This window comes from Dermacentor andersoni, chromosome 2 (genome assembly GCF_023375885.2).
Source record: "Dermacentor andersoni chromosome 2, qqDerAnde1_hic_scaffold, whole genome shotgun sequence".
Lineage (NCBI taxonomy): Eukaryota > Metazoa > Arthropoda > Arachnida > Ixodida > Ixodidae > Dermacentor > Dermacentor andersoni.
Window position 1 is genome coordinate 100,908,828 of NC_092815.1, and position 11,242 is coordinate 100,920,069.

Consider the following 11,242-nt stretch of genomic DNA (forward strand, 5'->3'; position numbering starts at 1 on the left):
CATCATTTAGGGGTTGTATGTGGCAGAGGTAATTGGCGCCTTCCATCAGGAGAGCGGGAAAGCAACTCCGCTTCTCTTGCACGGCCTCCTAGATTGGTGCGCGCGGGCGCGCGTTGATCCAGGAGGCCGTGCCCTTTCGCCCTCCTTTCAACTCCTCTCCCCTTACCCTCCCTCGTAACTCCCTCACTTTCGACTGTCTCCGCGCGCGTCCGCCGGCCCGGCGCCAGCTTAGCTTGCTGCGTGAAGTTTCATGTTTTGTTATCTGCTGTTATCGGGAAGCGTGCGTTGCTGTGCGTCGACCGGCGTGGGCAGTTTCGTGGTCCTCGATAGCTGTGTGTTTGTTCTCCGCGATGTTTCACCCGTTTCACGACTCGCACCGCTCGTGCATCATGCAGTGGTGCACGAATACCTCAAAAACAAGCCCTGCAAGTTTATTCCGGGTGCCTGAAGGCAACAGGTGAGCGCGCAGACTCAAGGACATAAGAAGACGCATGTAGTACATGAACGCAGCCCTATGCACGTGTGTGCTCCATGAGTTTCGGGATGTCGTTGCGCCTTGATTGTGTTATACATCCCTCTTACCGGTAGAGAAGGTTGACAAATAGATGTTCCTCCTCATTGTCACCTGGTCTATGACTTGCTTTTCTGTGCCAAGTCTGGCCCAGATTTCAACTCTTTTGCAATGCATTTCTTCTTAGGGCGTCTTTCTAACCAGTCGTTTTGGTGTGAACCTCTCTTCTTGTCTTTTACCTTGTGTCACTGGTTTTTTTCCTTCAGGCATGAATGGTGGAAAGGGAGCGGAGCGGGTCATCATAATGGAAACAAAAAGAAAAAAACAAACAAAGAGCGCTAGGGTGAAGAGGCGCCGCACGGCCGCTATTCCTGTTGCCATGGCAACGTAAACGATCGTGCGCGCCGCCATTTTGCCGAAGTATCGCCCTCCTGCTACGGCCGTAACTGAAGGGGACCTTGGCGCTAGCGTCGAAAGAGCGTGTGCTTAAAAACAGCCAATGGCAGCCATGCGGAGATTCACCCCTGCGGCGTGGTTTCTGTGGTGGTTTCGGATGTGCGAGCAGCGGTGACTTTGCCCCGGGTTTCATCATTTCCCACGTTTTTGGCTGCTGCAAGGTCCAACCGTGCAGCGTTGTGGATTTTCCGGTTCCTGTAAAACTATTGCACGGTAAGCTCGAAAAATAACTTAAAATCTTTGTTGTGTCAGAAAGCTGTTCAAGTACGAATCACTGATCCACTGCCTACCCGTGCGCCTGCCTTTCTATATGGCACGCTTCCTTGCTATAGGTTAATATTCTAGACCTCATGCGAGTGCTTTTGTGACGATCAGCCGTCGTCATTCTTTCTGGGCATGCAAGTGAACGGCGTAGCTTCCTTTTTCGCTCCTATGAAATTAAAATGTGTAGCCGAGTCGCCTGCCAGTGCTTGCTTGTCAATTCGTCTAGCCGCTCACAGGGCCGATATGTGTAGCTGATGTGCCTGTGTGGTGGTGATTTGCACGGTGTGTCGTTGCACGAGTTTCTATCGGCATCGACGGCGTGCTCATGCCTCCCACGTACACTTCGCAACCGCTCGTAATAACGGGCGAAAGCACGACCAGAGATGCCACTTGCGCCTTACACTGGCGCACCGGAGCTAGATTACGCGCCGCTACCCTAGACGCGTCCGACTAACGCTGGAAAGAAATTCGCAAGTCAGCCGTGGTTATCACAGCTCGATTATCTTTCGTTGGCGCATCGCACATCGTTCTCAACGCTGGCGGCAAACGAGGTGCTGGTAAGGCTGCGCTACTTCGACAAAAACACCACCCCATGTGACCACTCGTAGCTTTGCGCCAGCCGGCATGGATCAGATATCTTGTTTATCTGTTTTTTTTTTCATCTTGATATTTGTTTGATTTTTTTTTTCTTTTCGCACATACGCCAGCGGGCGTCGTTGCGCACAAGGCGAGGCGTAAGGGAAGAGTGACTAAGCAGCACGACACACGTGCACATTATAGGAAGCACGGTTGCTTTCATGACGTCCCGCGCGAGATGTCACAAAGAGAGGAGAGGAGGAAGGGGCATGTGGCGCACACGCCAAGCGTTTCAATGAGCTGGCTGGCTTTGGAACAAGAGGAGCATGCATGGGATCTGATCCTAATGGTTGGAGCACCGGGCTGCTGTGCTCGACGGCCGAGGTTCCATTCCACCGTCGGTCGCACATTATTAAGGCGAGAGGCCTAAGTGGCTCACACCCCCTGTGTGGTCTGGAAAACGCGGCGTGCGGTACAGAAAGTCGTGCGAGTTTGCCTCGCGCACACACGCGCTCGCGCCACTGCTCGCGCGTTCGTCGTCGTCTTCCACAGGTGGCCGCGATGCCGCTCATCTTGCCAGAAAAAGAAAGGCAAAGATAATTCAGGCACTCGAACACTGGAGCTTATAGGAGTCGAACCCAAGAAGTTAATTGAGGTAGCGTCAATTAAGTCACTCGAACCCACGACCTTTGGTGGGAGAAAAGTAAGAAGTAACAACGCATTAAACGGAGAATGTCAAGTTTATTTGATTACTGTATCTTGAGCGCCCAGGCTTTCGTCTTTACCCCCTTTGGCGTATGCTAAAGACACTGTCAAGTTTGTATTATTTTTTTTTTTGGTTTGCGCGGGGCTGTTTTTAAAGCGGATCCATCCAGACCCAGACAGAGCGAAATCCAGGTTGGTAGGCCAGCAGTGCTTTCGCACTAAAATAAGCTCGAACCCTAACTGCGTTCTGGATTACTTGCGTCCTTCCTTGATACTCACACCACTTTCTGTAAAACTGCCAGCATATTCGGCAACAGTAGGACCGAAAATATAGTATTCCCGTCTAGTCTGGGACACCCGAATCTATTCAAAGCCCTACAGCCATACTTATCTATAACGAGTATTTCTACTAGAGTAGCATGTCCCTACAGACTAACTTTCACGACTTAGAAGTAAGGCACAATGTTCCCAAGTTCCTTTCTTTTCTACTTCATATTCTTCCTCTCTTAACTGTGCAATTTTGCCTGTACATCGCCACTGTGCCATTAGAGTACGTTCGAGCAGCGTTACTAGAGTACGGCCAATTCCGCTTGCACGCATAGCCGTGCCAGCATTTAACCCCTCTGAAGATTGCCTATGCTGCCGATCTCGATGTGTTAAGACAAGCGCGTCAATTATTTGAGAGTGTGTGGGCTATTCATGGCGCGTTTAGACGCCACCATTTCATATCGGAAAGAACACACAGCTCTTACCCCAGACGAGCGATTCGCTAAATGCGCTGGCCGGCAATCCCTGTGAAATGGTGTGTAGGGTTGCGTAAGGTGGGGAAACATACGCAGCAAAGCTTAACTGCCCTAATTTCCTCCATGATAAGCAATAGCTTAACAGCAATAACAGAGGCTCAGTTGCAATTAACAGCACGCCGGTGAATGCTCTTCGCGTTTAGGCTACCTAACAGGATATAGAAGTGTGTTAGATGTGCTGTGATGGCAGATAGGGCGACGAGGTCTGGTCTGATGGTCCGCATTGCGAAACTGGGGAAGAGTGATGATAGCAATAAGGCTATAACAGCGAGACAGCGAGATAATGTAAGGGGAGTGCCAGAGCTCACAAATAGCTAAATAGCTTGAAGAGCGCTCTAACGGTTAATACACTCATTGTAGGCGATTGAAATTCCATTCGTCTTTTTATGAGCTTGAAGGCAAGTGTTTATAATCGCAAACTCCAGCTATTATCGCATACAAAACATGCGATGCATGAAGTAACACGTGGCCAAGGTATGAGTGGCGGGCTAAAAAGTAAGCGCAATCCTCGAGGAATATCATGAGTCGCACAATACTACCGTTACGGGACAGGTCATCGACGCTTATGCAGTCGGGTAATAGGCTGTTGCAATCGCAACATGGGGCGGGACGTCGCCATCGTGATCGAATAACATAAATGGCCGAGACATCGCTAGCAGAGCGGGACTCATTGTCTGCAGCTTCGACTGCTGTTCGCTTTTGGCCCGCTGGGGATATAAAGCAGTGGGCAGGCGGTGATCGTAAGTAGATACATAAGACGGATTCCGAGAATTCAGACTTTAAGTATTTAATATCAAATACTATTTTTTTAAGTTCTTAAAAGTGATTTGGTCGGACTCTGCATTCATCCCCTTTAGCAGTAAGCAGAAGGTGGTCGTTCTTTTTTTTTTTACGCCTAAATAGCTCCTTTCTTTCTCTGTTTCCTCTGTGCTATCTCTTTGACGATTAATTACATGATCAGGATGTGTGCGTATCATTATGCCCTAAAAATTATGGCCCGTTGTTGTCGGAGGCAGACCCGCCTCGGCAACACAGAGGCGACTACAGCGACAAAGTGTTGAACCCACTTTATTCTTCAATGAAGCGTAGTGAAGGTTAGGCGCCTTATCTGGGGAATGCGACCTCGTGTCTGGAAGAAGAGGCAGGAACTGCAGAATTTACAGGCCTTGCTGGCAGCGAGACAGATAACAAGTATTAGCACTTTGCGGTTATACTTATATCACTTGCACTCCTGCATTATTCGCATTGAGAGTGGATGTGCTAATGGACATCGACGTTCGACTGCATGGATGACTATAACGGATTAATTTACACCCGATGCTTCAACGAAGACTATGTTATTCTTAAGAACGCAGTAGAGGCAAGGAGCTGAGTTGTTGAGTTCAGTTTGCCGTGCTGCCGCAGTTCTTGGCACGACGGCGGTGGACGGCTTCCGGACACGGCTGGCAGATTCGGACGGTCTCTGCAATGTGAGCCTAGTAACACTTTCGCCTTAAACGAGAATGGAACATTAGTCAGGACGGGCGTTGACACCAACGAAGTGGTGGCTCTTTGCTTGCTACTACTATGCACCAACGCCTTGCCATGGCGTCTTTCGTTGAGAGCCTGCATGCACGTGCGCCGTCCGTTCAAACGCCAGGCACGGAAGCGTGGCACACACACGCGCGAGGCGCACGTAAACAAGAAACGTGAAACCAAGTCGGACACTGCCTGGCATACGTTCCGTGCGCTTAGCCGAACGGCCGAACGAGACCTGGCGCGGGAAGGAAGGCAAGCGCACACTGAAGATTCCTCTTTCCAACTCGCCGTCAGCGGCGAAACAGCCGAACACCGCGCACTTGAAACTTCTCAGGCGCGTGACTTGGCCGCACGAGAGTGAGGGCGAAGATTGACTTCACTCGATGCACCTTCAAAGCAGGTGCCCGATGTTTAGCCCGATGTAAAGCCCCTTAAAATTGAGGGGCTTTAGCCCGATGGACATAGCAGCGCCGCGGTGAATCAAATAACCAGATAAATAAATATATACGCTTCTCACGCAAGGTTGGAATCGACGTAAGCGAAGCTTTCCGTGCTGTTCGCGTACACTGACGATAATTAGCGGTGACGTTGACGGCAAATGTTTAATTTCTTAAACGTTCAGTCCAACACGAGAGGGGTGAGTTGATCTTAAATGTTACCTTGCGTGCATCACTGCTGTTTGTCGGCGTAGTACACAGACCACACGGGGAAAAGTGCTTGCTTAAGGCATTGTTATGCGCCCTATTTCATTGCATCTGAGAGGGTTCATTATTGTCATGCCCTCACATGGCACATCGCATGGGAGCAGAAGCATTAAAATTGAATTGCATTATGGCGTTTTACGTGCCAAAATAACAATTGGATTATGAGGCACGCTGTAGTGGTGGACTCCGGATTATGTTTGACACCATGGTGTCCTTTAACATGTCTCTAAATATGAGTGCATGAGCATCTTTTTATTTCGGCTCTGTCGAAATGCGGCTGCCGCAGTCGGGATCAAATCCGTGACCTCGAGCAATGACATAAACGCAAAGCTACCACGGTGGGCACAGAAGTGTTGATTTGACATGCGACCACTTCCATAGTGTCGCCTAGACCCTGCGGTGAGCTTTTATTTGTGCGGCTCTGCTTCTGCATGCCCTGCGTAAGTTGTCCGCTTGAGATATTTGCATGGTGTTTATTTTTTCAGAAATTGCAGAAGCGTACGGAGGATGAACTTAAGTTTATGCCGTTTCCCCGCAACCGCTGTCGTGCTAGCAGTAGTGTCTCCTAGCCTTCTCACGTCACCTTTTGCCAATCCCTTCCCCCCATATTTTGGGGGGAACTGCGAGCGAAGAGTGGCAAGGCTGTTTATTATTCACTCATTTCGCGACTCCGTTGGGTCTACCCATTCTGTACCCCCTCTGCTCCCTCTTCTCTGCCATTCTATCTAGCTTCCCTCTGGACTTGCACGCTAGTACAAAAGTAATCGCTGCAATTTCTGCGATGCCTTTGCGGAGGGTCACAAATAATTACAGTTGTCAAGAAGGTAATGTAGCGACGCCCAAGAAGCACCAAAGGTCAAACACTTTTCTCTCCTCTCCTTTCTTCTCTGCCATGTTCTTTCCATGTATATACGCACTCTGATCCAGCCCCCGACGCGGAGTGCAAGATCGCCACAGCAGCAACAGCAGCAACATCACTGAGAAAGCCAAAGGGGCACAGAAAGCTTCATTTTAAAAAGAGCAGTTTTTCGCAGAAGGTGTGCAAGGGAAGACACAGCTGGGATATTAAAGATCATAAATTTGTGTTATATGAGTAATTCGAAAAAACTGGCAGCTCGATTCTGAACCGACTCCGTCGCCTTTCTATTTTCTCCTATGCTCACTCTCAGATTCAGAAATTCGCAAACGTTCGGCAGTGGTTTCTGAAGCCATCGACACAGAGTAACTGTCTGTGACGCTGTGGCACAACAGTGAACTTTCGAGTGAACCATCGATGACTGGGGGCATTAGCTGCACGCTATAAAGGCATTTGAGTGTTGACGCTTACCTCTGACACTTGTTTGCACAACACTAGGCTACATGCTTCAACGGCATTATGAGAGACGCTCCGGGAGAACAATGTGCGGCCTAGACCACCAGGCTAGCCTCGGCTCTATATAGTAAGTACCATTTCCCTGGCCGGCAACCCCATGCCCTAAGTGGTGGTACCTTGCACGTATAGAATGATAACTCGAGCGTTACAATATCTACCCCGGCTATATGGCAGGTTTTTGTTGTCGGGTATTTTCTCCATAGTCAACGTCATTGACTTCACAACGTTTCTTCAACAGGAGAAAATCTGTAAGCGCATATCAGCTGCGCTCTTCCTCTACTTGAAAGGCGCATATGACAACGTTGCCAATTACGCCGTCTCCAACTTTCTGCAGGCTATTGAAATCAGTGGCCGCATGCTTCGTAGGTTGTCTGACTATATAAGTTGCATTTCATTTTTTATGCAAGCAGAAGACGGCCCCACAGCCGAACATTATACGTACTGCGGCGTGCCTCAGGGAGCCCCATGTTGTTCAATGTAACCCTGATTGGTCTAGCTGAAGCTTCATTGTACGCAAATGGCATTCGACTTTTGACTTCTGCGGTTACTCGCCTTCATATGCATGCGAGATTGCAGTGAGTAGTAAGCTTGACATCAGCCTACCTTCAAACTTGACTCAGTCAGCGATGCAGTCAGGCTTGACTGTATTCACCAAGAAATGCACGTTGATTGCCTTCACACCAAAAGCGTATACACGACTCCTCGTCCAGTCTCCATTAATGGACAAATTGTAAAATATGGAATGACCCGTCAATTCTTGGGTGTAATAATCAAGCGAATTCTTTCGTAGTGCCCCCACTGCGCGTGCCTGAAGAAAAGACTGTTGTCGATTGCCTATGGGAAAACATCGAGCACATCTGTACGTTACGCGCTTGAGTTATACAGATCGAGCTATATTTCTAGGATTTCTACGCTACAGCCTTCCAGTGCTGTCCAATACATTCAAGTCGAATGCTCGCTCGCTGGATCGAGAGATTACAGAGCCAAGCATTGCGCACGCGTTTAGGACTCCCTCACTGTACTTCAACATCAGCAACAATTGCGCTCACCACAGATAATCGAATCCAAACATACGTTGCTGTGGATTGCCTCGGGGTGCACATTGTTATCTTTCCCGGGTCCCAGATCACCCCTTGGCATGGTGTGTAGCACGGGGTCACTGCCCTCGCAGTAACTCCGCGCCACATTGTCTGAAATTATCCTCACCCATCTAGGTTGTCTTCCATCAGGAAACACAACAGTAGCAATTAAGGCCTCCATTTCCCCACATTTCTCTAAAGGCCTTCAGCTGAACAAGATGTCGCTGTCATTACGACTCATCTTTCTATTCCCTCTTTTCCCCTCCCTCCAGCGTAACGTAGCCAACTAGATGTTCTTGTGGTTAGCATCCCCGCCTTCCCCTTTTCTTTCCTCCTCTTCTGGCTTCGCAAACTACAATCAAATTGAAACTGTCACAAACTAACAACATCAATGGAGGCCGCGCTTGCTGTCCTGCGGGCTGCTGTAACATACCTCCTGCGTGAACAACTTTGGAAATGGGCCATATTTTGCGACTCTAAAGCAGCATATCAGAGTCTGCAGTTTGTCCAGTATCACAGGCCACATGAGCAACTGGTACGTGTGATAAGAGAACACCGCCATTAAGCTCTGGATAAAGGGCTTGAAATTTTGCCTCAGTCTGGACACACCGGCAGGGCTGGTTATGATTTCGTCGACGAGACCGCCCACTCCGCCCATGCAAGAGCCCGAACCGTTCCAATCCTCCTATTCAGAACCGACCCTGCAGAAAACTTCATTTGGTGACTAAAGCTGTCACAAACATACTGTTTTTTATAAACTCCTTAGCTGCCATCTACGTACACTTTATCCATCCCTAAAGCTACAAGTGTCGTCAAAACTCACCCCTCTCCCCTAAGGCGACATTGTTATGCCGCTTGTAACTCTGTATGGCATTTAGGCATACAAGGGCTTACTCGTTCCGCATTGAAATTAGTGCTACGCCCATGTGTGGCACTTGTGAATCGGCAGAAATTATTCAACACATTTTTTTCTATTGTCCCCGGTACGACGTCGAACGTGAATCTCTAGGGACACCATTAAAACGGCGGGACTCTAAGTCGTTTTCGAAAATGAAGATCCTTAGACCATGGCCGTGCGCGTCGATGACACAGAAAGCAAGGAAAGTGTTATTGTAGTACTTCAAGTAGAAAGGTCTCTGCAACTGTTTATAGGCTCAGTGCGCACCTTCAAATGTGCGCGAAAGTATGCTATCTCTCCCTCTCCCTATTTTTGTCCCGGTATCCCCTTCTCCCAGTGCAGGGTAGCAAACCGGACGTGCGTGTGGTTAACCTTCCAGCTTTGCTCTCTTCCGTTTCTCTCTCTCTCTCTCACGGCTCGTCCTATGTTTACCACCGTTTCTCGGCAGTTCTCGTGCTCCCTGATTTACTCTGGCTAAACTCGGAGCGAAATCTTTGAATATTTGAATTAAATATAAAAGGAATTGTCAGAACTTTCCTTGTTATTGCTCGCCTACATCTCTCCATTATTTTTACTCCCCCTTTTCCTCTTATTCAAAGCAAGGTAACTAGCCGAGTTCCGCCCTGGTTAACGTCCATGTCTTTCTTGTATCTTCATGCCTTGAGTTCCTAAAGGGGCACTAAAGCAAAGCAGAAGACTAAATCAGTTTAGACGGAGTATGCGTTCTTTGAAAAACTTCGTTTTGTTTAACTTCGGAGTAACAGGTTGATTATTAAACGAATAAATGGTCAAACTTGTAGTTTTTTAAATTTCGCGCTGAATCCCCAACGCCGGTACGTCACCGTGAAGTCACGAATTTCGAAGTATATTTTCGTATTTAGGCTACGTTGGCTCAGCATAAAGTTCCCTAAACACGTCATATTTTATGTTTGGCTCCGTTAGAACACAATGTAGCCTATTTTTACCGCTAAAGAATTACCTAGGCCTTAGAAGACGCTTTCATAATACATGACGCAAGAGCGAGCTTTTGCGGGAACTTCAAGAAGGCGTCTCCACCCGTTTTTTTTTTATCGCGCTTTTCCTGGCTTACCCAGCGTGTTATCGTGGTGAGAGTAATGTTTTTGATATTGTAGAAGGGCAATTTAATGATTCACAAGAAATCATATTTTGCCTTTAGTGCTCATTTAAAATCAGCTTGATACTTCAAGTCATGCTGCTTCTCCATGTTGCACTTAGCACAGCGACCTGGGCGATATAGAACACTGGATCTGGTAGTGCAAGCGCTTCTCTTCTGAGAGGAGGATGCTTCTGGGCAGCACGAGAAGACGGTTTTCTTGCGAGCTTGCCGACAGTTAGTTTTTCCGGAGGAACCGCTGGATAGTGTGCGTGGAGGTGTCGAGCGTGATACTCACATTTCTGCTAGTTAATTGATGAAGCCATAGTGAACACATACTGACAATGCCGAAAGAGGCGCTCCGACGGAGCAATAAACGGGAAAGTCTGCTAGGCAAACCCTGCTTGTAGCAACATAATTATCACCACCAACACGACTTGCTGAGGCCGACCACTCAGCTTCTCCTTTGTAATGAATCTCCTTGTTTCTTCACACCTTCATTTTTCTTCGTTTCTAACTATGATTTCTAACCACCTTGTAGTTGGTGCCTTTTTTTAATGAAGATCTGTTCAATGGCTGCCAAAAGTTCCAATTTAATCCGAATAAATCACTGCATTCACTCAATCCTTCAGCCTAACATAAAAACCTTTTTATCGTGGGCTACGAGTTAAGTTTAGCAATACAGGAATTCATAAAAACATTTTTAAAAAAGTCGAAAATATGCATGTGACCAGAAACTCACCACTCGTGGGAGTGAACGTTTCCGACGGCTTAACAGCGGCGACGGCGGCAGCCCACATCCCCTGAAACGAGACTGCAGGTGGTGAAACCACACACGCCTTGTGCCGCTGCTAGCGGCGAGGCCTATTCAGTTTCTCAGCACCAAGTCATGCGCGAACTGCGCGGCCCTCACTTGCACACACACGCACACACACACACGCACACGCACACACACACACACACACACACACACACACACACACACACACACACACACACACACACACGCACACGCACACGCACGCACACGCACGCACACGCACACACACACACACACACGCACACACACGCACACACACACACACCTTGTTCCTTCTGGCCGTCTTTTCCCGTGCGAGAGTCGCTGGAGCGTCGTCCGACCGCCTCCACTTTATTACCGTCGTTTGTCGAGTGCATGGTGGCCGCTGTAAAGATAATGTTTACCGTAATTCCGCAGTCATTGCAGACGATGAGAGCTCTTTG

General features: G+C 48.5%; 1 protein-coding gene across 1 annotated transcript in view; it reads right to left on the reverse strand.

The window, feature by feature from the left end:
- The window catches only part of LOC126541540 (organic anion transporter 3-like), a 53,583-nt gene extending 42,684 nt beyond the window's left edge, over positions 1–10,899 (reverse strand). Inside the window, exon 1 of the mRNA XM_050188345.3 lies at positions 10,743–10,899. The gene's annotated coding sequence lies outside the window, so the exon portion shown is untranslated. The remainder of the gene's footprint in view (positions 1–10,742) is intronic.
- Positions 10,900–11,242: the final 343 nt, after the last annotated feature.